General features: G+C 37.5%; 1 pseudogene; it reads right to left on the bottom strand.

Moving 5' to 3' along the window:
- Window positions 1–3722: 3722 nt before the first annotated feature.
- On the bottom strand, window positions 3723–18317 carry LOC147884089 (uncharacterized; annotated as a pseudogene).
- Window positions 18318–26808: the final 8491 nt, after the last annotated feature.

The raw sequence follows: 26808 nt of genomic DNA, 5'->3' as shown, positions 1-26808 counted from the left end.
AAGTGGTCTCCCAGTTACCAAAATCATGTGTATGAACCTTAGTGCACATTCCCGCGAGCATTTGCATCCATGGCTCCTGCTGAGCTACAAAAATAAGTAGCATGGTAGCTTTTCGAGCAACTAAATGATAGAGAATGTTTAAAATGTTGAGCCATCCATGCATGTTCGAAGAATAAACTAGCTCAACTTTCAGGAGACAGAGAGCTTGCCATAGGTACTCCCCATTGCTTTCGACATGAAGGCATCCAAGGTTTTCTTATCCCATGCTATAAGCGGCAAATGGAACTGTATATAAGCCATGATGATTGCTTGTACCATGCACAGACACACATGTAGCGGCCAAGTAGAGAGTTTTTAGTAGTCAAGCTTGCGTTGTATCTGTTGCATTTCCCAAGAAGTTTCCTCCTTTAAAGAGATACAGCAGCCAATCGGGTATCCCAAGTGCCATACTATTTGTCCTAGTTCTAAGATCTACCTAGCCAAAGTATCTCATGCCAATCTTTCGCAGTCAAAGGCAAGAGCTTAGATTTTTGAAATTTGATATGTAGCCCAGTAGCCAGTCCATATAATTCCTTAGTATCCATGATAAAGTGTGTGTCTGACCCAGTGTTGTGCAGGAAGAAGAAAGAGTCATCTGCATATGCTTGAACCACAACGTGTTTGCCATTCGGAAGTTGAATCCCATGTAAACTACCATTAGCTGTAAGTTTGTCCATGTGTAGCAATAATGGATGGGTAGCAATGGCATAAAGTAAAGCACTAAGAGGGCATTCTTGCCTCACTAATTTGCCCAACATCCAAGGGCGAGAGAGATCCCTACCAACCATGCAACAAGCAGTACTATTTTGATATAACCAGAAGATAGCATTGCACATTCTTGAACCAAAACCCAATCTGTGCATTACCTAAGCAATGCAATCCCACTCCACAGTATCAAAAATAGCAATATCAACCTGCATAGTTAGCACATCTTGATTTGTATATTTGGCATATTCGATGCCTATATATGCATTGGCAATGTTTCATGTATTTGCCTTTGTGGCACATCAATCAATTGACCAACATTTTTGTTATGAGCTTGTATATTGCAGGCATTAAAGTGATAGGTCTCCAATTAGACATAGTTTCACACTTTTATTTTTTTTGGGACCAACTAGTTCTTCTTTCCATGAGGCTGGGTCCCAACAATGGGTAACCATTTGAAGGTTCGGACCCTTGAGTTGACCCCAATATGCATGAAAGAATTCCACTGTAATCCCATCCCATCTTGGGGATTTCCATGCACTCAAAGAATTTAAAGCATCATCGAGCTCACTCTAAAGAAAAGGCATATCCATATTGAGAGCATCTTGGGGAAGCACTATAGGCATTACAGTATTCCAAAAAAGATTCTTGGCTTCAATTTATGATGGAGTAGGTGGCAATGGTGCTACAAACAATTGGCGAAAATGGGTCAAGCATTCTATTCAAGTTCAAATGTATCCATTGTCCAAGTCCCATCCAATCTTTTAACCCAAGCAAGATTGTTTTTATCTAGAAGTGTGCATAATTTTAAAGAAGCTTTTTGATGAGTAACCCTTATCCTCAAGAGCTTTCTATCTTAGACAAATTTGCCATTTTAGAAGTCATTTTGTCTTATGCAGGCCCTGGCTGCAAGAGAATCAAGTATCGCAGCATTTTGCAATGGCCGTAGCTGGCAGAATTCCGAGTATTCCTGCAATTTTCTCTTTCACAATTGCGACATTTTGTCTTTGATACCCTAATTATTGGCAACCATATTGCTTGATGACATACTCCATCTTAAAATAGTGCCAAGCTGCATGCATATCTTCACTGGCCTGCATGAGTAGAGGCTGAAGTGCATGCTTCACCATTTTTGTGAACTATCAACGTTCCAAATAACTTTTATTGACAATGAGAAATCTTTGCATGGGCAGCCTAAGAGGATAAATATGCATACCAAAGGATATACCCATCCAAAGCAGTGAATGATCACAAATCACAAGCGAGTGATCGACCCACATGTTAGATGTGAAATCATTATATAAATCTGCATGAATCAAGTACCACTTATCTAGTCAGCCCCAAAATTGTGAGTGTGCATTATGATAAAATGTAAATCCTTTATCACAAGGTTTTGACAAAACCCAAAATCCAAAATCATACTAGCCCAAGAGGTGTGTTCAATGGTGTGAGCATACCAAATCGATGTGTTGTATTGTCTTCAAAATTTGGTGCATTATTAAAATCTCCACAAAGGAGCGCCTTTCCACACCATGGATAAGGTGCAATCTTTGACCACAAACCCTGAGGGCAAAATTCAGTGGGGCATAAACAAATGCAATTTCATTAACTTATCCATGTATCGGGCATTTTATTACTAAGCATCTGGCACTAGGATGATTGAAATCAAAACAGGGATTGAGATCCCGTTTGCACATCAGCAATGTACTAGAATATCCATCACAACTAGAATTAAATATATCATAACCTGCAAAATATCCATGTTCTCCAACAAGCATGTGTTGATCATGTTCCTGTAAGTAAACTATATGTGGCTACGTTTTATAAACATAATGCAAAAAAAGCCTCCATTTTTCAAGATCACGGAGGCCCTATACATTATAAGAGAAACACTTTAGCTCTATATACATGAAAGAAAATTGATTTGTGTGATAACCAAAACGCAAATCAACAAGCATCATGTGCCATGGCATTGATGCTATCAACCATATCATTTTCAAGTTGAGTATAGACTGTTATACTATGTACACAAGCACGCACATGCACACACAGACACACGCGTGCGCATGCACACACACACACACACACACACACATGCATGCATGCACTTGCACACATGTGTGTGCATGCACACACATAGAAGGGAAGCCCCTTTAATATCACTTTGCATGTTCACTAAATTTCGTATACACAAGAAGTCAAAAGTTGAGCCAGTGTGCAATTTATTTGCCATATAGCAATGTACGACTCATTGAATGTTTGCAAGCTTCATGTGTACCCATCAACTCCATTTTCTTGTTATTGTAGCTTATCCAACTCTAGCCAATGCCTCCTATCTTTCATCTTGCTCTTATCCATATGTATCTTCTGATCCCCTAGTCGCCTAGGTAATATTCCCTTGAAATAGCTTGTAGACATATTTCCTCCCAATGAAGTGGAAAGTTAGGCTTTGGAAAGTCTTATTGGAACATTGAATATTACCATGCAAATGTTGGGGAGTTAATGTTCTCAAAGTGGAGTCATGCCTCCTTAATAAAGTGTGACATTTACATCTAACCTCCTAGCTATCTTTACACTATTACCTCAAAGTGCCTCAATGTGAAGGGAAATCCCCAATAAGGGTGAGGAACTCAAACTCAAAAAAATGCATGACACAATTTGAGTCTTGCCTATTTCTGGCCCAATGAAGTGGAAAGTTAGGCATTGGAAAGCCTTATTGGAATATTGAATATTACCATGAGAATGTTGGGGAGTTAATTTTCTTAGAGTGGAGTCATGCCTCCTTAACAAAGTATGACATTTACATCTAACCTCCTAGCTATCTTTGCAATGTTACCTCGAATTGCCTCAATTCGAAGGGGAATCCCCAATAAAGGTGAGGACCTCAAACTCAAAAAAATGCATGACACAATTTTTTTTGAAAATGCGGGTTTATATTAATATAAAAGAGTCAAATATATACAAGTTCAAAAAATTCCTTAAGACTTCAAAATCGAGATTTGATCAACAGAACCAGCAACAGTTAAAATCGAGATCTGTTCAGTTGAAACATCAGTAACAGTAACAAATTGATAAAATGGCAAGACTCAAAATGAGCCTAGGTAGTCTGATGATGAGTAGGGTAGGTGATATGTGCAATTTAAGAATCAACCTCTATGATCCTATCTCACAAACCCCTTAGCTTAATTGCTTCCCAAGACTTTCAATTCTCATATGCTAGGGTAGGTGATCTCATTCAAAATAAAAAGGGTAAGTGATCACAAGTGCTAGATTCTCATAATAACAAATTAAGATAAGAAATTATTAAACATGATAATTACATGACTATAACGACATCTTGAACAACAATAATATATGGAGATGATGCAAGGACCACACCTAATTTGAAGAATTGCCATTTAATTTCATATGGAGGAAGAATTCCCTTTATGAAGTATAAAAGGATGTTGCTCCTAGCCTCTTTTGATCACATCATACATTCCTGGAAAATTCGTATCCTACTTTTCTCACTTGCATGCATGCGAAGGTTAATGAAATGCAATGTGATAGGATTGTTTGAATTCTATTCTCCTTTCTAGCTCCCTAACAAGGTGAAGGAGAAGTCAAAGATGACGAATAGATTATCTTCATCATATGGAAGGAGTCATCAAATCTTGACAAAGAGGAGTTCAAGAGACTTCCAAAGGAAATGGGAATTAGAGGCTCACCAAGGAAGAGTAAAGTTTGGCATAGCAAATTCAAGAAAGGACACTCTAGCACCAAACTATCAAGTGGGACGATATTGCAACATTTGCAATTGTTTAGTTCGTAATGTTGAGGAATGGTGATTTAATAAAAACAATAGAATGGTTTTTGTAAACCAAGTGGATAGAAAAAGTAAGGAAGCCATTTGAGAGGGACAAACCAAAGAAGATAGCATGCTAGCATGCTAGTTCTATAGAAAGAAGGGTCACGTGAAAATTGATTCTAGACTATGGAAGAAGCAACTAGAAATGTTAGAGGGCTTGTGAGAATGATGAGAAAGCACCAAGAATAGGGTTGGTGTTGATAGAAATCAAAATGAATGTTGCCAAAGTCACAAGGAGTTCCATTAGAGTAACAAAAGTCCAAGGTGCTGAAGGTGCTAGGAATTTTGTGGAAAGATAAATAAAAAAAGATAAATGAGATAATGACAGAGTTGTAATAAAAATAGCCATTGGTAGAAAGGGACTATGACCAAGTCAACTATGAGATAGGAGAATTTATCCAAAGAAAAGATCAAGGGAGTGCAGAACAAAGAACAATAAAACACAAAGATCATGAATAAAGAACAAACGAGTTGAAGGAGAATATTGGCTTGAACTAAAAGATTTCAACAAAGATTCGAGAAATTTTGGGAGTTAAAGCTAACAATTTCAATTGGGAGGCTCTTGTAAATCACTCCAAATTGCTCAAAGGTCTTCCAAACCTTGCTAGTTTATGCCAAATCAGTGGTAGAAAGAATGGCTATCCCAAAGTCAAAGTGACTGAAATGGTGGGGTGGGAGAAGCGCTCAAGATGAATTAAATACTCAAACCGATTCTTGATTGATGGAGAATACATAATTATACAAGCAGTATAACAAAGGCTAAATTTGAAACATCTAAAACCTAAATCTTTCAAAGTGTGGATGGCCAATCAAAGATCGGTATTTTTAGAAAGTATATTAAAGCATATTTATAAAAAGTCAGCAACACATACTTCATAATGACTAAGAGAGTCATCAAAAGGGAGAATGAGAAATGTTATCCACTATTACTAGAAATACCTTGGTTGAAGGGGCAACGGTGATTCATGTCTATGGAAAAGAAACCCATACCATTCAAGGAAATAATAAGCAAGTATAGGTGGCAATGGCAAAGAGCCAAATAGTAAAGAAGTTTAGGCTAGAAGTAGTTGAGATTCAAGATGTATTTGCAATGGATGTTGAGGATAAGATTTTATTAATGAACATGCCAATAGCAACAATTGGCATATTAATAGTGGTGATGTGACTGAATTCATGATGAAAGAAGAATATTGATAGTGGTGATGTGACTGAATTCACAATAAAAGAAGAATGATTGGAGTTCAACTTTCTTGAAGCTTTCACAAAAAGAAAAAAAGGAATCAAAGAGATAAAATAAGAACTATCTCGAAGAATCAACATAAATAATCCTAAACCCAAGCACAAGCAATAAAAGAATTGAATATAGGAACATAGGATAAACCGAAGATAATTTAGATCAATGAAGAATCGCTAGAAGCATTCATTAGAAAGGGCACATGAAATATTTTGAGAACCCAGTGATGCCGTTGATTAAAGTACATGGATTTGAAGTGGGTCTCTCCACTGTGCTAGCACCAAATTTCCTTGGTAATAGATGTTAAGCTAATTAATTAACAAAGCTAATGCATGGACATGAACTATGCCATATCGATCAAAGCTAAAAGTGATCAACTTCTAAAGTTCTACAATTATGATTCATATATTCTATGATCAAAGCCAAATAGCCAAACCCTGTTTTTATCAAATTCAGCTATACAAGTAGGATTCATTTACTATGTGGATCATTGGTTGCTTATTGCAATTATAACTATGCCTAAAAAGAATGAGAAACTAGGGACTTGTGTTTTTATAGGAAACTTAATGAATAAACTATAAAACGATCCTTTCCTTTGCTAGTAATTAAGAATGTTCTAGATAATGTGGAAGACCATAAAATGTATTCATTCATTGATGGATACAAGTAACACTAGCCATAAAAGATTAGGACAAGATGAGCTTCATCATTGAATGGAGAGCATACCCAAGCAATATGATATTGTTCAAATTTAAAAAATACACCATTGATTCATGATGGAAAACTTTTAGGAATACATTGATAAATTCCTTGCCTTTTTTTGGGATTTTTTTGTCCATAATACTAAAGAAAAAGAGTTGAAATTTCTACAAAAGGTGTTTCCAAACTGTAGGGATTATGGCATTCTACTAAATTCTGTGTGCTTACAAGCAAGAATGGTGTATATTGTACCACCTAATCACTCTCTCTCTCTGTCTCTATCTCTGTCTCTATCTTTGTCTCTCTCTCTCTCTCTCTCTCTCTCTCTCTCTCTCTCTCTCTCCATATTATTCTTAGACTTTTTGTGAGACCTTAGAGTTATTTAAAACCCTTGCAAGGTAGAAGGTTTGGGCTCTTGTCAATGAGCATTGTGAATTTGAGTGAAGTAGCTTCTCTTCATGAGAGAGACAAGAAAGAAAGTTCATTTTTAAAAGTTTTTGTGAGTATTTTTTGAGGATTTAAGAATGCCTATTTTGAGCTTTTGGGAATATTTTTTGAGGAGTTTTTAGGAGTTATGCATGCATGTTGAGCTCATGCCTATTTTTGAGAAATTATCAATTTTCATAGTAAGAAAGAGAGTGAACTGGCTTCATTAAAAGTGTCTACAACAGCCCATTATGGTTTCTTGAGGTTTTCACAACCATTCTACAAGCTAAAATGCAAGTTTTGGAGATAGGCAGTAACAGTTCTATAAGTCGGGCTATTACATGGATTTTGATGTATTTCTTGTAACTTTGGACTTGATTATAGAAGAGGACATAGGGCCTTTTTAAGATTTTCATGGACTTGGATATGAAATCTTAGAACATTTTATATGTAGATAGACATTGCATTTGCTATTGAAGAACCTGAATGAAGATCCTATACTATGATTGTTTTTGCAATGGATAGTTTATATGTGGAACTTGTAGGATGGACATTAGCCTTTTGGCAAGGAGAAGGAGTGGTAAGAAATTATAGCTTAAGGGAAATACTTTGGGCCATTTTATATATGGTTGATATGGCCTTTTACTAGTTTTTAATTTCTTTTGGTATCGGATGGTATTGCTAGGATGGTTTTGGAGAATACCCTTTCACAGTTGGAGTGCCCACTTGTATTTTTCATGGAATTTTAATTGATCTTGGTTTAACAAAAACATGATGAAGTGCAGGAAGCATGAATCACACGCATGGATGTTCCTACATAGATATTTTTTATGGGGATCATTTTATGGTTGCCTCAAATATAAGAGAGGTACCTTGGACCCTATATACAATTGATTTTGATTATTTCAGGAAAAGAGGAATTTGAGAATCAAAATGTATGTTCACTAGTGCTTTTCTCCAAAAATATCTTAGTTTCATGATCAACAAGCTCATAGTGGTAATTGGGCTGAAGCTATTTCCCTCCCTGCTGCAAATGGTAAGGTAGTTTCAAATTTCATATTTGAATGTATCTGCACAAGGTTTGGGACACCCATGGAAATAGTGTCTGACCACGGGAGTCCATTCTTAAATGAAGCAGTGGAGTTGCTCATGGATCATATGGGTATTGATCATCATAGTTCTAGCATTTATTATCCAGCATCCATGGGACAAATGAAGTGGACCAATGGCATCCTTTGTAAATCCATGGGAAAAATGGCCATAGGGTACAGGAGCCAATGGGATCAGAAGGTCACTAAATCCATGTGGCCTTACAACATTACCCAACATAAAACGTGTACAGGTCACACTCCTTTTGAGTTGGTGTACAGTACTGAGGTAGTTTTACTGCTAGAGATAGACATTCCTGCCTTGAGATTGGTACAAGAATAGAGGATGATAGAAGATGATGTAGAGCTCAGTTGATACAACTTGAGAAGTTAGATGAGACCCGACACCTTGCACTACATCAAATAGAGATCCAAAAGAATTGACAAAAGGTCGGCTTGGATGCTAAGATCCACAAGGGATGGGAAAGACACTTTGCTAAGGGAGATGTTGTGCTATGCTTTGATAACATATTGGACCACCAAATGGATAAAAAGTTCCTTCCAATGTGGACCGGTCCATACAAAGTCATTAAGGAACGTAGCAATGGGTTTGTACAAGCTCAAGAGGTGCATAAGCCATATAGCACCGATCACGAAACCAATACGTTCATCACAAAATCAAGACATTCTTGGAGAAAAGAACTACGAGAGTGCAGATCATGAAACCAAGCTAAAAGTAGCTGGCATAAAAAATGATGTAATGTTTCACTTTGAAGTTTGATCTAGGCATTTAATAGCTCAAAACAAAGAGTACGATGAGAGTCTGAAGTCTTGCCAAGAGCACAATATTCACAGTGGCCCATGTGAGGACGAGCTGGGAGATTCATACCATCTACAAGGTTTACATTGGGCCACTCCTCTAAATCAATCAAAGCATTTTTCAAGTTGGAACAACCCCCTTTTAAAGAAAAATCATATTCTTGTAGAATTGCCAACCACTTGGCCAACCGACCCATGGGATTTGGTGATTGGAGAACCTGCTTTGAAAGACCATTGCTAGAGATTATAATGAAGGACTACTTAAATTTCTCAATACAAAACAACAAAGACAAGGCATGCTTGTCAGCCTCAGAGTAGCATCGTTCAGTTTTAGGAAATTGTCAAGAAGCAAACTGAACAAGGTACATGAACCGATCCTCCTTACCTTCTCAAGAATGAGGTCCTAAAAGGGTAGAGGATGATGGTCGCTCTTGGTGGCTACATTGAGTTTCTTATAATCGATGCAGACCCGCCACTTGTTGTTTTTTTTGGGGGTGACTACCACTGGTGAAACCCATTCAGTATTGTGAACTAGAACAATAAACCCACTTTCTACAAGCTTTTGCAACTTTGAGCACAAAGCATCGGTTTGTAGGGGCCCTAATCTCCGGTACTTCTGAGCCACTAGCTTAGCATCAGGCTTTAGCTCTATCTTGTATTCTATGGCAATCACATGGCGAAGGTGGTGGTAGCTAGTTGCAAAGAGGTCAGGGAAACCTTTGAACATTTCTAGGAACTCTTCTTTCTCACTTGGGGTGAGGTCTGAAGAAAGCATAGATTCAAGTTGTTGAGGACTAGTTGTTACCTTTACCACAGGTGGCGGGGTTGGAAACACCCCCATCATGTAAACTTCTTCCTCTAACATCTCCTCCCCCTTTCGGTCTGAATCTTCTATTGACTCAGACACCGAGGATGAGAGAGTATCACTGTCTTGCTCCTCTTCTTCTTCTGGTTCAGTGGCACCTGGTTGCACCAGGATCTTCTCCTTTGAGGCACCAAAAGACATGTGTCCCATCTTCCAATAACTGATTGCATTACTCTTTCTCAACCACGGTCTCCCAAGTATGGCTGGGTAACTCCTGCTTGTATCTTCAATGTCCACCACATAGAAATTGACGGTGGTGGTCAACCCATTGACAGTGATGGGCAAATCCTCAATGACTCCAAGGGTGGTGAGTCATCGATCATCTGCTACTTTGATTCAAGTGGAGGAGATCCTTGTGCATTTCAAATTCAACTTCTTCATGATACGGGGCACCATGATATTACATGCGGCTCCCCCATCAACACACACACTTTTGATGTGACAATTATCTATGATGACATCTACTGTATGTGGGTGCCGATCAACATCTTCAGAGATAGAAGAAATCTCTCGTACCTTCCCCTTTTTATCGTTCTGTTGAGAGCCCTTGCTACAACTCACATCTCACCTTAGGGCTTAATGCTATCAATTGAGAAAGCGTGATTCTCAGAGACCGATGGGCAAGGTCCTGGATGACAGAATAGTCTTCTTGTCTGGAGCCAATAGGGAAATCCGAGGGCAACCACTTACTCTTGCGAGACCTCTTAGCTTTCTCCACTAGTGGGTTTGTCATCTCAGCATCTGGGGGCTCTAAGAAGGACACCTTCTTCCTGGGGTGGCTCAGTCCACGGTTTGGAGAGGGGTCCGAGGTTGTACGACTTCTCTTCCCAAGGTCAAGGACCTCCACATCAGAATCCTTGGTGCCCGATTCACCTAGGAGATTCACCCTTGGAACATTAGGACATTCGGTGTGATAATGTCCCTTTTGGTGGCACTCATAGCACACAACATTGGCATGTTCTCTTGGGGGGAAGTTGGCTTGATTTCTAATGCCCACCATCTCAAGCCAAAGATCATTCAGGGCCTTGGCCATAGGTCATTGGCATGAGGTTCTTTAGTAGGAGGGGCTGGGGGAGTAGGAAGGAGGGGGGCTTGTGGGCGAGGCTGGTTGGGAAAATCTTATAGGCAGAGGGTGAAGATATGCACCTTGTTGAGGGTAAGCATCTAAGGGAGGATCATACATTTTAGGTGGAGGCGGTGGATACATCCCTGGTGGGGGGTGGGGGTATGCCCTTGAGTTGGACCCCCCAGGTGGTTGTTGCAAGAATGGAGGGGGTTGCGGAGGGACAACTGTCTTCTTTGAAGCGAGGTCAGACTGAACCTTGTCAAACCTTTGAGCAATCTCTTGTGCTCACACCATGGGCTCTAGATTCTCCATTTAAGCTTGAGGCAGAATTCATCACTTGCTCCTGCTACGAGGTAGCCTAGCACATGCTGAGTCATTCTAGCTTGGAATCTGATGTTGTCCTCCTACATGGCAATTAAATGGTCCAAGAGCACGGCCGTTCAATCCACGTATCAATGCGCCGTCTCACCTTTTGACTGCTTCAAGTTTGCCACTTGCAAGTACACATTCTTTGGATCCTCTTCCTTGCCGAATTACTCGATCATAGCTGCCGTTGCTATCAACCTCGGCCATCTTTAGTGAGCATCCTCGGCCTACTTCTCATACCACACTTGAGCCCAAGCCCTTTAGAAATGTGGGAAGAACCAACAACCATCTATTTTCAGTAAGAAAATTGAGAGAAACACAATGGCGTTTGAAGGCCACAAGATACTCGTTTGGATTTTCTTCAATCCAACCACAGAACACAGGAATGTTAGCCATGCTTGGAAAAGAGGAGGGGATTGAAAAATATGGTGGAGGAGGTAAGTAAATACAAGATTATTTCTATTGACAATAGAGAGCGTATTCTTAAAATAGAAGTATGGGGATGAGACTTCTAGAAAGCAAATGTAAACCAAAAATTGAGTATCAGGAGTGGTGCGATATTCCATACGAGAAGAGTCGATGGCCGAAGAAGAGTTCATAAATAACTTTTACAATTGACGTCATTGCAGAAGGTTGGGGGTATGGCATCGCATTAAGGAAAGCCATTACCATGGTAAGAAGATGCAGGGCTTGCACATCACCTTCCGAATCCTCAAGCTCTTATAATCTCCATGTGGGGTGAGGTTTGGCATTTTTGCTCCTTTGAAGATGAGTCTCCTTTTGATTCACAAGACGCTCATGCTAATGAGTTGGCGATGCTATTCTAAGTTCTTGGAATATGCTTCGCTTGAATCTCTTCAAAGTTTTGACAAAGTTGAGTGGCTTGTTGATGGTGGCTTGTCAAGGCTTCACTTCTCACTTTCCACTCACCGCTTACTTGTCGGCATACCAGTTGTGAGTCGCCTCATATGTCTAGCTGAGAGATTTGATGTTCTTTGGCTTTTTGTAAGCCAAACATGAGTGTGGAGTACTTGGCCTGATTGCAAGTATTTGCTGCCATGGGGCTTCCATACAAAAACTTTTCTCCGTCAAGTGAAGTCAAGGTCACTCCTACCCTTGCCGCTTTTGTAGAAGGTCTATAAGCACCATCAAAGTGTAAGACCCAAGCCGATGTCATATGAGCACCAAGACACGTACGTCCCAAGTCTCTCGATAATCTAGGATTGTGAGCATAAGTGGATGAGGGGAAGCCAAAACCTCAGCAAGGCATTCTGGCCCGAACAAGCTCACAAATTTATGTTGAAAATTCACTTTGTGTCCAAACATAATTACCACATGAAATTCATGGGGGGAGAACTTTCAGTGGCATGTAGTGATTGCTTGTAAGCTTCTTGCATCCCTTAACTACTGACAGACTAAAGGGAGAACTTTGAAGAAGCTCTCTCTGAAGGGGGCATGCCACTAGGTTGTCTCACTTTGCAGGTTTTCTACTGCAGAGGCCCAGGGTCAAAAAGCAACCTAAGCCTATCCACTAGCTACTACTGTGGACAAGAAAGCTTCCCCAGGGAAGCAAAAATCAACTGAAGGGGGTCCTGGGTGGTGTTCTGTATGCCAAATCAATTGCTTTAAAGCTAACCACCTGCAAATTCATCTTGGTGGAAAAAGACACAAAAGACAATTGGAGAAGTTAAATGGTGAACCAGAAGTGGATGGAGGAGATCATCAGAAAACACCGACAGTGTTGATGAAGCAGCTAAGAAGACAGAAGATAATGAAGCTGCCAAAGAAGAAGAAGTTGCTGAACAGGTTAAAGCTGCTAACATAGCTAAAGGTGCCACAACTATAGTTGACAGAAAACAAGCTATTACTGAATGTCGTGTTACCAGAAAATGCTGCAAGCCTACTGTATCAAGTGACGCACAAAATTCCATAGTCGCAATTGCAGAGCCTACTTCAAAACAATATGCCTTGTATTAGCTCATTCAGGTTATCCCATCCTAAACAAGCTTCTCTAAGTATGGGTTTCCTTGGCAAAGCATGCCATTTAGATTATACCTTGTTCATGTGCATGCTATATAGATCCAGAATGGAATCAATGGTAGACGAAGACAGACAGAGACTAGAAAAGGGGGGGGGAGGTGGAGTTGGAGCTGGAGACACACACACTCACACACACACACACAGAGAAAGAGAGAGAGTGTGTGTCTGTGTAAGAGACAGAGAAATATAAAGTTTATCCCTTCTCCATTACATTAGAGAATTGAAAATTCTTTGTGGAATTGTAGTTCTAACTGTAGCTCCATTTCTTGTCTATTACAACTTTCGAAAACACATAAGTCTCTGTGGAAGTAAATTTTCATCACTTGACTATTACACCATTAGAGAGAGCAATTTTCCTCCAAAGTGCCTACTATGGCATTGGACTTTAGATTTGGAGGCCATGGATGCCTAGGATCGGCATCACAAATCTCCTCACCGACACTCCTCACAATCTGTTTTGACTCTTTTGCCAACTTGTAAGCATTCAACAACTCCTCTTTTTGCTCCTGGCTTTCCTCATCTTTACTATTTTGTTCAATAGAGCTTCTAGCCGCCGCCATATCTTGTATGAAAATTTAGCTTGTTAGCATAAGGACTACATGATTAAAGAAGCAGCCATGTGCATAAGATATTCACCTCTTCTGCAGAGTTCAAATCAAGAAGCCATGTGCATAACATATGCTCTTGTAATGATTTTCCCCTCATGGGTCCATACAAAAGGGATCTAAGACATGATTTGAGTTTAATAAATGAAGTCACGTAGTAGGCGGCCATTGTTTTGGAAGGAAAGTGAAAGAAAGAAAGTGAGGGAGCAATAGTGAGAGATGCATAGTGACTCCACCCCTCCTTCAAGAGTGATAGAAAGTGAGGGGATGTAAGGTGAGAGAAGCACCCTTTTCGAGGTAGTGTTGTCCTTTTTGGTCAATTATTAATTTCACTTTTGTATTCTTTATGTTGTGGATCACTTTCTTTCAACTCTATCACTTGTTTTTTCCAAGATATATCTCCCAATTTTTTATGTAGAGAAATTGAGAGAGGGAGAGAGAGAGAGAGAGAGAGAGAGAGAGAGAGAGAGAGAGAGAGAGGATAAGTGTAGGAAATTGGTTCGTGAAACAGAGAGAAAGAGATCTAGTGAGAGCCATAGAGAGAGATAAAGAGGAAGAAGATGACTCCAACTCGTCTGGTCCAATCTGTTTTGCTTGGGTGAGATCAAGCTTGGCATATTGTAGAAGGTTCTGTAGGTGCCTTCTCTTTCTCTCTCTCCATTTCCGTCTCCTTCATTTTTCAATGTGGTTTAACATAAAGATGTATTTTCATAGGTTCCAATGGCTCCAACCAAAGATGATTTGAAAACATATTTGAACAACTATATCTCCAATACAGAGATATTGTCGGACCCCCTATTGAGATGGGAACTCTGCCTGGAGCATTTCTTGTCCCTAGCGCACAAGACGACGTTGATCGTTATGTCTCAGATTCTAACAAATCTGATTGAGAAATCTTAGAAGATTCAATTGAAGAGATGAAATGGTGGATTGAAAGAGAAGGACACACACTTGTGGAAATGAAGTTGGAAGAGGACGAGAAAAAAGGCAAAGAAAAAACGAAAGGAAAAAAGAAGAAAGACAAGGGAGAGTCAAGCAAGAGTGATAAAAAGGGCTCTAAGAAGTAGCACTTTGGACTCTATCTGAATGTATTTAGGATCACTATTTCCCATCAATAATGGACAACTAGAAATCATGCAGGCAGTATACTTTCTTTAAACTTTTCATAAAACACAATGCCGTAAATATTTTAATGGTCTATGCATTACATATTTTTAGTGATATGCCTGGATATGGAGGTCATAATTTTATTGTTGGTGCTTCATTTTGATTGTGGAGAGAGATACTATAAATTGCTTTTTATAACTTTGATTGTATATTTTTATTGAAAGATTCTTCATTTTAATTGTCGACAGAGACAATAAATTTCTTTTTGTAACTTGGTTTTGTAAATACTTGAATGGACTATGCATTATATATTTTGTGTGATATGCGTGCATATGGAAATCATAATTTTATTGTTGGTGCTTCATTTAGATTGTGTAGAGAGACAGTAAATTGCTTTTTATAACTTGATTTTGTATAGCTTATTGAATTTGAAGGGGTTTTGGGATCACAATCGCCACTTATGTCAATTAAAAGGAGGCTACAGGGACAATCTTGACCTCTTCAGGGAAAGGGAAGTTCAAGCAAGAAAGAGAGAAATGATAAAATCAAGCTGTCAAGTGTTCCATGGATGTCATTTGTAAAAACAACAGTCCCATTGAGGGGAAGACATTGAAAGAAACCCAAAAGCCTACAGATTTGTTATTGCTTGATTTCCTTGAGAAGTGTGATGCTCAACAAGATTACCATTTGTTTTATGACATGTGGAATAAAGAGCTTGATTATGCTACAATCTTGGAGAGTCACATAGATTTTTTAGTAGACGAGCTAACAGAGTTTCAGAAAATTTTAGAGAAGCAAAAAGTCACCATATCTGGGAAGTCATATGTCCATTCCAAGGATTTGATTACAAACAAAAGGCTTCGGATTCCCATCAATAGGAGGTTTGATAGCTTTCCAAAAAGTACAAAGCAGTTTGTACTATTCATGGTGAAGGATGAAGGCTATTGGAGGTAAGGCTTGCTTTTGCTGTGTTTCTAAATCTTTGTCTCATGAAGGTACGGAAGACATGCCAAAAGAGGCCATGGAAGATCCTGGGGAAGAAACTAATATTGAACCAAGGCAAAAATATATAAGAGGCACAAGAACTAGATGAGGAGGATGTCAATCTTGAGAAAGAGATGAAGGAGGTTGTAGCCTTGGATCTTGTAGCCTTAAAGTCACAAACAGTAAATGGAGCTATGTCTACTAAAGGACTAGATTTTGAGACAAGTAATCAAGCTATACCTATCCTTCATTCATTCGCTATTCAAGTTCAAGAGTCTTATGTGCTCTCAGATATATGCTTCATCTTTGACCTCAGAGAAGATTATGCCTTGGCCTTAATTACTCAAGGATGTACATAGATAAGGATGTTGGAATTGAAGATGATGAATTAATGGTACTAGAAGATACATTTGATCCCAAGGAGGCGCTCTCGATGTGCTTTAAGAAAACTGTGGATGAGGAGGATATGGATGATGAGACCTTTAACAAGATCAGAACACAAAAGTTGGAGGAGGAGAAGGAGCAAAGGAAAACACAAAGTGGCATGGAAAGAAGCATTGATCTTTGGATCACGATAAAATTTTGGCAGATGATGAGAATATGAAGGTATGCTATCTCACTATCATGGATTTTTTGGATTGTATATATTTCTCATTGCTTCTTTTTTTAGACTATCTCATGATTTTCTTTGCTAGATCTTTTTTAGCATGACTTGTATATATTTCTCATTGCTTCTTTTTTTCTATTGTAGGTGTATATTGAAGATGATAGTTTTCTGAGAAGGTCCTATGGGAGCTGAGAAAGGGGACTTGGACAGTTGTCTTCCCTTGCACAGTACATGAACAAGATGTCGCCTACCAAGATTCTGATATACCACAGACAATTAAGTAACGATGGAGAGACAACTGTCTACCTTTTAAAATCTTTGTTAAAGTTTCTTGGTGGGTACCAAGTAAATTGGCAGAATAAAAAGGTTATATTAATTGAGGGATTACCTACTCTAGACTTTTTTGGATATGCCCTTGTAAACAATGCTCAAGGGCAGGGTACTTTTTGACATACACTGCTTATGCTTTAGCACTTGGAATCAAAGATCCTAGCCAATTAGATAGTTATGAAAAGCATCATTTGATTAGGTTTAGAGAGCTGCTTCTTCTAGATTCTAAGGCTAAACAGATGGAAGGAGAGAAGCTCTATGTAAAAGAAGTAAAGAGTAAACTCAAGTATATTGTATTGTCAAAAGTTACAAAGGACACACAGTCCTACAAGAAAAGATAGTCAGCTCAGATTTTGTACTGATTTTTTATGGGAAATATTACAAAGCATCTGCTTCATTGTTATAAATCTCCATAAGGTTTCCAACTCTATCCATTCACTTGTGATTCACATAAACCTTTGATTGTCTCCACTCTGTGTGTTTCTGTGCAGCTGTTGAATTATCAAGGATCTCCCTTCTTCTTTTCTTTTGTGCCATATTAAAGGCAAGTTTAACTTTTGACAATAAAACTTTTTCCTGGATTTGCAACCTTTGAAGTATACCTCTAAAAAACCACTGAAACACTTCTTTGAGATTATTTGCCTTATGTCCTCCTCCAAAATGCTGTGTATGTTGGAAAAAAGCATTTCTTGTTGTGTAATGAGACTTTACCATTCCTTGTGTTGACCATATTGCAAGGCATCCATACTTTTTGACAAAATATGGAATTTAGTGATTGTAAAGAATATGTTGTAATCATAGTCAGAACTTTTAAACCATGTTTGAAAGTACAAACTATACGTACAAAACAAATTAATTCAACTTACCATGTAGTGTGTTATATTGCAGCTTGTCCATGCTTGTTTCATGGATTTTCCAAAAAAAATCAGCTCCTCTTCTAACGCACGATGATCGCTCTTGGTCCATTTCTTTTTGTCACAAAGTTGGAAAAGCTTGTCTAAGGATTTCCATACCTCCGCTTTAACATTTCAAGCAACACCATCTGCCATATCATCTTTAACTACATTATGCACATGCTTCCAAAGTTTGTATCTCACCCTAGAAACATATCCTAATCATCTACCAAGTTTTCCTTCTCTTTGTGGTTCTGATAAAAATCTTCTTGCTTTGACTCCACCAATTGACGGTTTGATAGGGACATCTTTTCCATTTGAGGACTTCTTGATATCTATAATGATATGAACATCTCCTCCATGGAGACCCATGTCTGATAATACTTTTTCTAATGTAGCAATTGCTTTCTTCTGATTTTTTTTGGGTCGAAGCTTCCAAGCAAATCCAATAGATAAAAACACCAACTTTTCGATGATTCTACATAAAGCATGCAATGTGCATATATGTATATTACACAAAGGAATATCAAGAACTGCTTTGAATTCAGGATTAATCTTGTCCCTATTAGGAGCTTTCCTCTACCATTTAGAATCCATGACATAGGCTAGCTCCTTGCAGTATAAGCATGGAGATTTTGAATTACCTCCTTTCCTTATGTTGAACATACATTTGAGAGCCTTGAGGTCCCTTGCCATATGCCAATCAACTTGGAAATCACCCTTGCCTTCAACATGAAGTTGCCCTCCTTGAACCTAGTTTTTTATGACTTCTGGTATTTTAGTATGATGAAATACCCAAAACAAGGTTTGGTGATCCTTGGTCTTTACATGCCATTAAGAAGAAACTATATTGAAACATCTAGATATAATAAATGAAATCAAACGGCAATATATTTGAAAAATGAAAGTTGACGCTTACCTCAAATGCTCCCAACCACCAAATATGCTTCTCGGATTATACACTAAAATGCTTTGAGTTTTCTCTAGTGATTCATGTATCAAGTGCCCTATTCATAAGTGTAATGGTCACTCTTTCAATATTTTTCTCTTTCACAATTTCACATTCATCCAACTTTATGACAAATATAAGCCATCCCTAACACTCTTCAAATGTGATTCTGTAGAATTCAACCATTCTTTTTTGTAATTGTTCAAGATCAACAAAAATATTATTCCAAGGATTATACATAGTGGTCCCCTTACTACCTTCAAATACATCCTCAATATGCAACCACTGACCAATAAAATCATCTACTTGTTCGTTGAGTGAAGCTCTTAAATTCCAAACTTTTGCAGGATATGGAAGAAGCACACGTTTGATCCTTAGATCTTTAAACGTTGATGATATTGCTTTGAAAATAGAAGAATAACATTTCTTGCTAACTCCACTCTGATCAAGAGCCTCTTGAATTAAGTTTGTATCAACTTTATTGCTTTCCACGAACTATTCCACAACATTGCGTTTGATGGCTTTAAACTTCTTTTCCTCAATCATCCCTTTCGCAATAGTCATTGAAAATAGGCCTTTCATTTGTTTTACGAGAAGAGCGTTCAGATCAACATTCTCCTTTTGGGGCTCCAACACTTTCCTATAAACCGGATGCATAAATAAGAGTTAACAAAGGAAGATTCATATAGCCCGACATTGCAAATAGTAAATGCTTTTAGCAATCTCATGCTTTAAACAATCTCACCTTGCTACTTGTACTCGATGCTTGCACCCTCCACTTTCTGCTTTCAATTTTGCAATGTTACGAAGTTTTCTACTTGTAAGCCTATCTCCCGAAGGGGTCGCTTTTGATCTTGCTTTATGTAACTTCTCCCTCGTCTTTATATGTTTTTCAATTTCATTATGTAACTGCTCTTTCAATCTGGAAGTTTTGGCTATCTGTTGTATTTTTGTGTTCTCCTCTTGCTCATATAAAGACTTATACATGTGTGCAACTTGATACTGAGCCATGATGTATCCATACATACCTTTTGTTCCATCACCCACAAATTTCAGCAATGTTGTCGGATTTGAGAATGGTGGTGTAGACCTTCCAACAAAACATTTTGTATAAATCTTCCCATCACACCATAAGTCGATATGTTGTAAACTTTCTCGCCTCATGTTTTCTCTTTGCATGGTGTCGACGTGTTGTCATTTTAGAAGAGGCGCATATTATTGAGCTAAATCAATATGAAGATGGTGTTGCCGTCTCTTGTTGGCTTGTTCTGAAGAGTTGGAGTTTGGTGTTGCTATTTTGAGTCCAATGTTTTTCCATTGCTTTGCGATTTCATTACTCTTTCATAAGGCAGACTCATGAAGGCGGTGAACTTTGAAAACTAGGCATATGGCGAGATTAGTTATGGTGTTCTAAGAGAGAAGCTTAACGATCGTGGAGATGGCTAGAAAATGATTGAGAGAAAGATGTGGCTTGTAGGAGCATTGAATAATAACGTTCATCAGATATGGGAGTGAATATAGAAGAATATATTTATTCGAGATTTATTCTTTCATCCACTATCATCCTCTGACATGTTTATAGTACTTATGTATATTTTAAGGAGTATTTTATTACTTTCCTATATTTTGGACTCACGAAAAAAGAAGAAATTATGGATTTCTCTCATGGCCCCAAAATGAGCTCCCTTTTTTCCTAATGGGCCTGAAAATTCAAATATTTTTGTATGATATCCTCGAAGAATACATCGATTTCATGATCACCTAAGGCTTGTAGGGTTGCTTTGCACTTTAGTAGTAGTGTTTTGTCTTCTTCATAATTAGTAAATTTGATGAAGACAAACTACTATGAACAGCTTGCTAGATGCAATGATAGTCCAATGTACATAGCTTGTTGTTGTGAGATTATTAGCTTTTGAATATTCATCATTGTGTTTCTAGGATCCATTGTGCTAAGATTATTTTCCATGTTGTAGTCAAATGCTTGATTGTACTGATATTATTTTTTATGCAGTATTCAAATGCTTGATTGTGCTACTTCATTCATTGCTTTAGTTGTGCCTGGCATCACTGCTTTTGTGATAGAGGTTGTGCAATATGCCACTACAGCATGTGGGCTTAGGATGAATTGAATATCTGTTGTTTGCATCCGAGAGATAAGACATATTGGGCTTGAATTTTAGTATATATGCCCTCTAGGTCTCCCATAAAAATTATGGCTTGCTTGCAAAATACCTAAGCGCTTAAATGTACTTGGTTTCTATTGTCTATAGTAATGCTAGCCATTTATCAAATGAAATTGTTGCATCATAGCCAAGCTCATGTGGGTGTTTGTTGGTTTCTTTCACTTGCAGTTGGACTTGTACACCACAAGATTGACATCGTGGCCGATTGGTTGCAAGATGAAGGATTCTCACATCGGTCACTTAGGGAAGTCATATCTACATACCTTGTGTGCTTTCTTGCATCCTTGTTAATGGTGGTGTGTTTAAGCTGATTTGGTTGACATATTGCTATATCAACAGATATATGTTTTTTAATGAATATGGTTATGTCCAATGTAGGTGATTTTGCAAGAGTTGGCACACCTTTAATCCATAGCAAACCATTGTCATGCTGGATAGCTCTATGTCTGTGACAAAGAAGAAGTCACCAACATTGCTGGCAATTGCTTTGTCCCTTTTTAGCTCTTGCTTGATTGCATTTCAGCCCTACTTACATATGGACCCTACATTCCTTTTCTTTCATTTATGATTTTGTGAGATAAAACCCCCCCTTTTGTATGTATATTTATATGAATTTGATGGATTAGAAAACAACTTATGCTTAACCAATGTTGTGGGTTACACATTTTTTGATGCACCCCTTATGGTGTGTGCACATACATATGCACAAATATTTTATTACTTTTAAGAAACAAAATATTATAAAGTGCATAAGACATATGTGTGTAACGGTTTTTGTTTAAATTTAAATCGAGTGGCAAATTTTTTAGGTTTCACTTGATAGTAGTCAAAAAAAGTTAGTAAAATGTTCACATGTAATTGACCTCATGATTGATCAACTTTCTTGGTAACGATAACTTGTAACTTATGTGCATGGGACACAAGCCTCGTGTGAAAACAAGTATGCATATTATATATACTCCATTGATCTTTGAACTCTCAATATATATATGAGTCATGTGGAAGTATTTGTACTTAGCCCTAGTACACTAGGCTAATAGCGTGGCTGTATGGGTTCTCTCATAATGTTAGGGATCGAAGTTGGCACCCCATTGTTAGAAAGAGATATGACTACTTCTCCCTAGCAAGCTATTGATATCCTATAAATGGATCATATTGACCTTCTCTTTGCATTGGATATTCTATCTAAAGCTAGATTTATTTAACATATATCTCACATATACTATGTGACACATAAACTCTTGACAATAATTACAAAACCTTCAAACATGAGAAGTTATTCTGGTGAGTTCTTACAATGTCGCACAGTATTTCAAGTGATGTAAGAAGAGCTCTTTGGATGTACTCATTCATCGTGTAATTTGATTCAACTTATGTCATTATATTTGTCTTCTTGTGAATGGAGAAGAATAGTACATGAATTTTAAAAACAAGGGAGAAATCTAATCCATAAGCCATATTATAAAAAGCGATCAAATAGTCCAATACAATTTGAGGGGGACCATACAAGACACTTTCTAAATCTAAAATTAATCAATCATTAGATAATATCAATGATACTTATATTTTGGTCTAATAAATAATCAAGAAATACATCATGTTACACACAATCTTGTGCAATCAATAGCACTTACACTAGATCATTTTTTCACTATGCAAGCCTTTGTACAGATTCATGAACTATGTGATAAATTACATACAAACATGCCTTCTCAATCTATTCAAATAAAACCTATGCCTAGCTTAGGTCCCTATATAAGTATAGCCAATCTACATGCTATAGCCATATGCTCATTATAGGTGTAGGAAAATTCTCCTTCAATGGGATATACCTCTCCTACTCTATTGGTCAACCTAAGGCATATCTCCTCATCATGTTCTCTAGTATGATCTAGCCTTGTTTTCTTTATCCATCATTTTAATAATGATAAACCAATGTCAAAATCAAAGAAAATACTTTACTAAAATATCCAATTAGCTTCACACTTTGGTCACTACTCAGGGGGTCCACCTTACATGAGCCAGCTATACAACATGCATTCGAAAGGTATTTAAAAAACCCCTCTGTAACCACATTTTATCTATTTAATATACCCCTACCGTGAATTTTTTGATCAATAATTATATCCCTTCAATAAATATAAAATTTGAAAAGCCTATGTTTTTTGCCCTCCTCTTGTACATTTCAGTGTAAGTTGAAACAAATGCTACTTATGAGAAATTGTATTGTATAATTGAATAAAACCCTTTAATTTGTATGTCATTTGAGATGCATGCTTTACACCCATACTAGTACCTAATGGAATGTATTTTCAACTTTTGATCTTTTCCATTCCCAAAATCTCATGTATTTACTCCACCTTATCCAATTTTGTTTCCCTTGCATGCTCCCAAACTGTCACTAGCTACTAGAGATTTGCATGAAGTAACTTGAATTTAACTATGAATAAAATGGCACAAACTTATAAGAAGGTGGCCCAAACTTTAACCTTATGTTGATCTAATGGGAGTTTTTATATTGAATATGATGCATGTAGTAGCATTATGTTGATTTAGTCCAAGTGTTTATATTCAATATGATGCATGCACTAGCATCATGTTGCCTATATGCCACTTTCTATATTAGGAAAAGATAGTGTTTATCATCTCATCATAAAGGCATCCAACTTAATCATGTTGAGTGCACAAAGTTATTAAGCTTATTATCACTCAATCCATACCTTTCCTCAATTTATGTCGCTTTACTTTTCTTTAAGTTACCTGCTTTCATATTTATGTATTTGCATCACCTTTTTCTAAATTTTTGAATATCCTAACTTCCAAACCATATGCTAGATGCATATGATATAAAGTGAAAATTTGTAGAACGATGAAATATTATAGCTTTTTTATTGAATTTAGATCTTAATTATTAATGCATTTGATAGTTTTTTAGTTTGGAAAGCATCCTTTATTTCATTTCTACTATATTTCAATTCAAATTTTTCAAGGACCCATGCTTCCCCTCACAAATTTGAGACCATATGTAAATAAAATAATGATCTATTTTGGCAGATAGAATTGGAATGCGTGGATCTTTAAGGGAAGTCATACACCACCTGTACATTGGATGCATAGTTTCTTGGATATAGTCTATTCTTCCTTTAGTAGTCCTTTAGAGTTTTACAATCCATCTTTTGCTGCACAATATGGAATTTCACACGAAGGTTTAGTTAGAGGTTTGGGATGTTTCAAGCTTTGATGAGATCCATATCACACTTGCATTGATAGCACAATTTGGTAGATAAACTCTATTTTGTAGATGCTCAATTTGATATTCAGACTCTAGCACACAACCGAGGGTCACAAGCTATAGCCAAATTTCATCAAAAGTACCAAATGAAAAGGTAGAGTTGGATCCAAAGTACAAGCATATTGATATCTAAAAATAGATATAAGTTACAACCAAGACTTGTCATCAAGAGTATAATTAAAACCTTAGACTTAGACGTGGTAAAAAATTAGCTAGAGATAGCTAGACTAAAGGTTCTTATGCAGACTTCTCCTCCTCATTGATGGATCCTTGAATGACCTCAGCTGGATAACATGGAGGATGTGGAATTTTCTTGTTTATAGTGTAAAGATTATAGTCAAGGGAGGGCCCTAAAACAGGCCACTCGGCTTTCAAAAATTGACCCTCCATCTAGTATTGCCTTGTTTATTCACCAATAAGAATCAAGAATTTTGCATGACTAATGTAAGTAAATAAATGTTTGCACTCAAGTTTATCTAAATTACTTGACTTACAAAAAATATAGAATTATATCTCAAGAAAAGTTTGTATTTAAGTTTATCTAAAGGTATTTGACTTACAAAAAATGTAGAATTTGCCTCAAGAACTAGCCCAACTCCTTATGCGATACATGTGGCGTATCATTATCTGAAACCAAAATTAGCCAAGGATGATCCTTAGATGATCTAGCTCATTATAAGACATTTTTGAAAGTTTCACCTTGCACGAAAAATGAAAAGTAAACTTACCTAGCACTTTTTAATAAGTCATTAAAAACTTTGTAGTCATTCTCATCTAGCTGGTACTTGTCCGTTCTTACATTATATGTCAAATTTGCTAATGCAATAATTGTTTCAATGTCCACCATGTTTAAGTCTGTCAAATCATAAGTGAACATTTGTGCTCCTTTTGCCCTTTGATACCATCCAAGCTTGAACTTCCAAACCTTGGGGCCTATCTGCTAAATCAAAGCCACGCTTATAATCCACATACCTCCCTCTGACTTTCTTCCTCATCTTTTGAACTCTTCCTAAGTACCATGTACCATGAGTTGCATCCATCTTCCTCATGATTGTAGCTTTGCCATTTCTTTTCATGTGTTGATTTCCTTGTCCTTTTGTATCATCATCAAAGTATATAGCACAGTCACAACCTATGCCAAATAAATTTCCATTTGATGATTGTGCTTTTGCTTCATGGTTGAAGTAAACACCTTGATTTACCCTTGTGAGTCTATCTTTTGACAAGGTTGGACATCCATTGACTTGGCTCACCAATGTTGACTTGAAAATAAACTTTCCATCCACCTCTACAATGGGGCTAATGTTTTTCTTAGGGGGTGTATTTCTTGTTTCCTTCAAAATGTCATCAATTTCATGTCTAATCTCACTAAGTGCAATAACCTCTTCACTTTCATTGCTATTCTCATCCATAGATTCTTCCTCACCACATGGCTCCACAAAGTCATCATTCTCATCAGCTTCTCCCATTTCAGCATCTAGCTTAGACCACGTAGACCCTGCATCCAACTAAGGTTGAAACCACCATTTCAAGTCTTCAACCTTGCTAGGTTTCAAATCCAAAGACTCGCATAGTATGTGAGCTTGTTGTAAGCCCTCCTTCAATTCATCAATCATCTTTTCATCAGAAGAAACACACTCATAGTCATCTAGATTTGCTTCAATCACCCCTTCTTGTTTGTTCAAATGTTTCCATATATGCTCTTGCTTTTTATGAGCCCTACAGAAAGTTAGACTCATGCATGGCAATTTTATTCAAGCTACCAATGCTATGTAGAAGATCTCTAAGAACTTTACTAAAATAGAATTTAGCAGCATCGGAATGGGTAAGATGTAGTGGACACTTCATATTAGGATAAAATTCTCAAAACATCTTTATGAGCAATACAACAAAATGACAAGAAGGTATACAGTCCGTATAAGCCTCCTTACTGATAAAAATTTTCTTCAAGGTGTAGGTTGGATGGTGATGAATCCATAGTCGCCAAATTTTGAAAAAGAAAACTACCTTGGCTGTAAGCACCACACGCTCCTTCAAGATCACATATGGTGACAAGAAAATATCAATATAATCAGCAACAATCATCAAATAGGCCTCAGTCCCCTTCATACTTCTTTCTTTTTTTTAAAGTTTTCTCAAACATTTCTGTACTTGTCTACTTGCAATCCTTTGAGTTGCACAACAAGACAAAGCACCCACAGATGTGCACACAGATGTGTTTCCTTAACTTAAAAAAAAACTTACGGGCACATCTATTTGCACATCTACAGACCCGCATCTATAGGCGCATCTATATGACAAACAGATGCACCTATAGACATGTAAATAGATGCTCTGCTAGAAATTTAAAAAAAAACAAAAAGACGCATACATAGACGCATTTATAGACGCTCTACGGAATCTTTTTTGTTAATAAAAGCATAATTTTGTGTGGTGGAACAGAATGCTGTGTATGTTGTTTAAGCTATGTAGTTATCAGAATCCCATTTTCACATTATGCAATTCAATTCTTACAGGCCAACCGTATTTTAATTAGCATGATTGCAAGCATGTCTATAGTCGATGATTACAATTCAAAATAAAACATTACAACTCCAAAACATTTAGTTCACAAGGCATTCATTGATAGAACGTTGCACAAGGAAATTGAAAGCCAAAAAAATA

Source organism: Dipteris shenzhenensis, chromosome 27 (assembly GCF_047967505.1).
Source record: "Dipteris shenzhenensis isolate YYH24624 ecotype China chromosome 27, Dip_SZ_1.0, whole genome shotgun sequence".
NCBI lineage: Eukaryota > Viridiplantae > Streptophyta > Polypodiopsida > Gleicheniales > Dipteridaceae > Dipteris > Dipteris shenzhenensis.
This window is presented reverse-complemented; position numbering and strand designations above follow the sequence as displayed.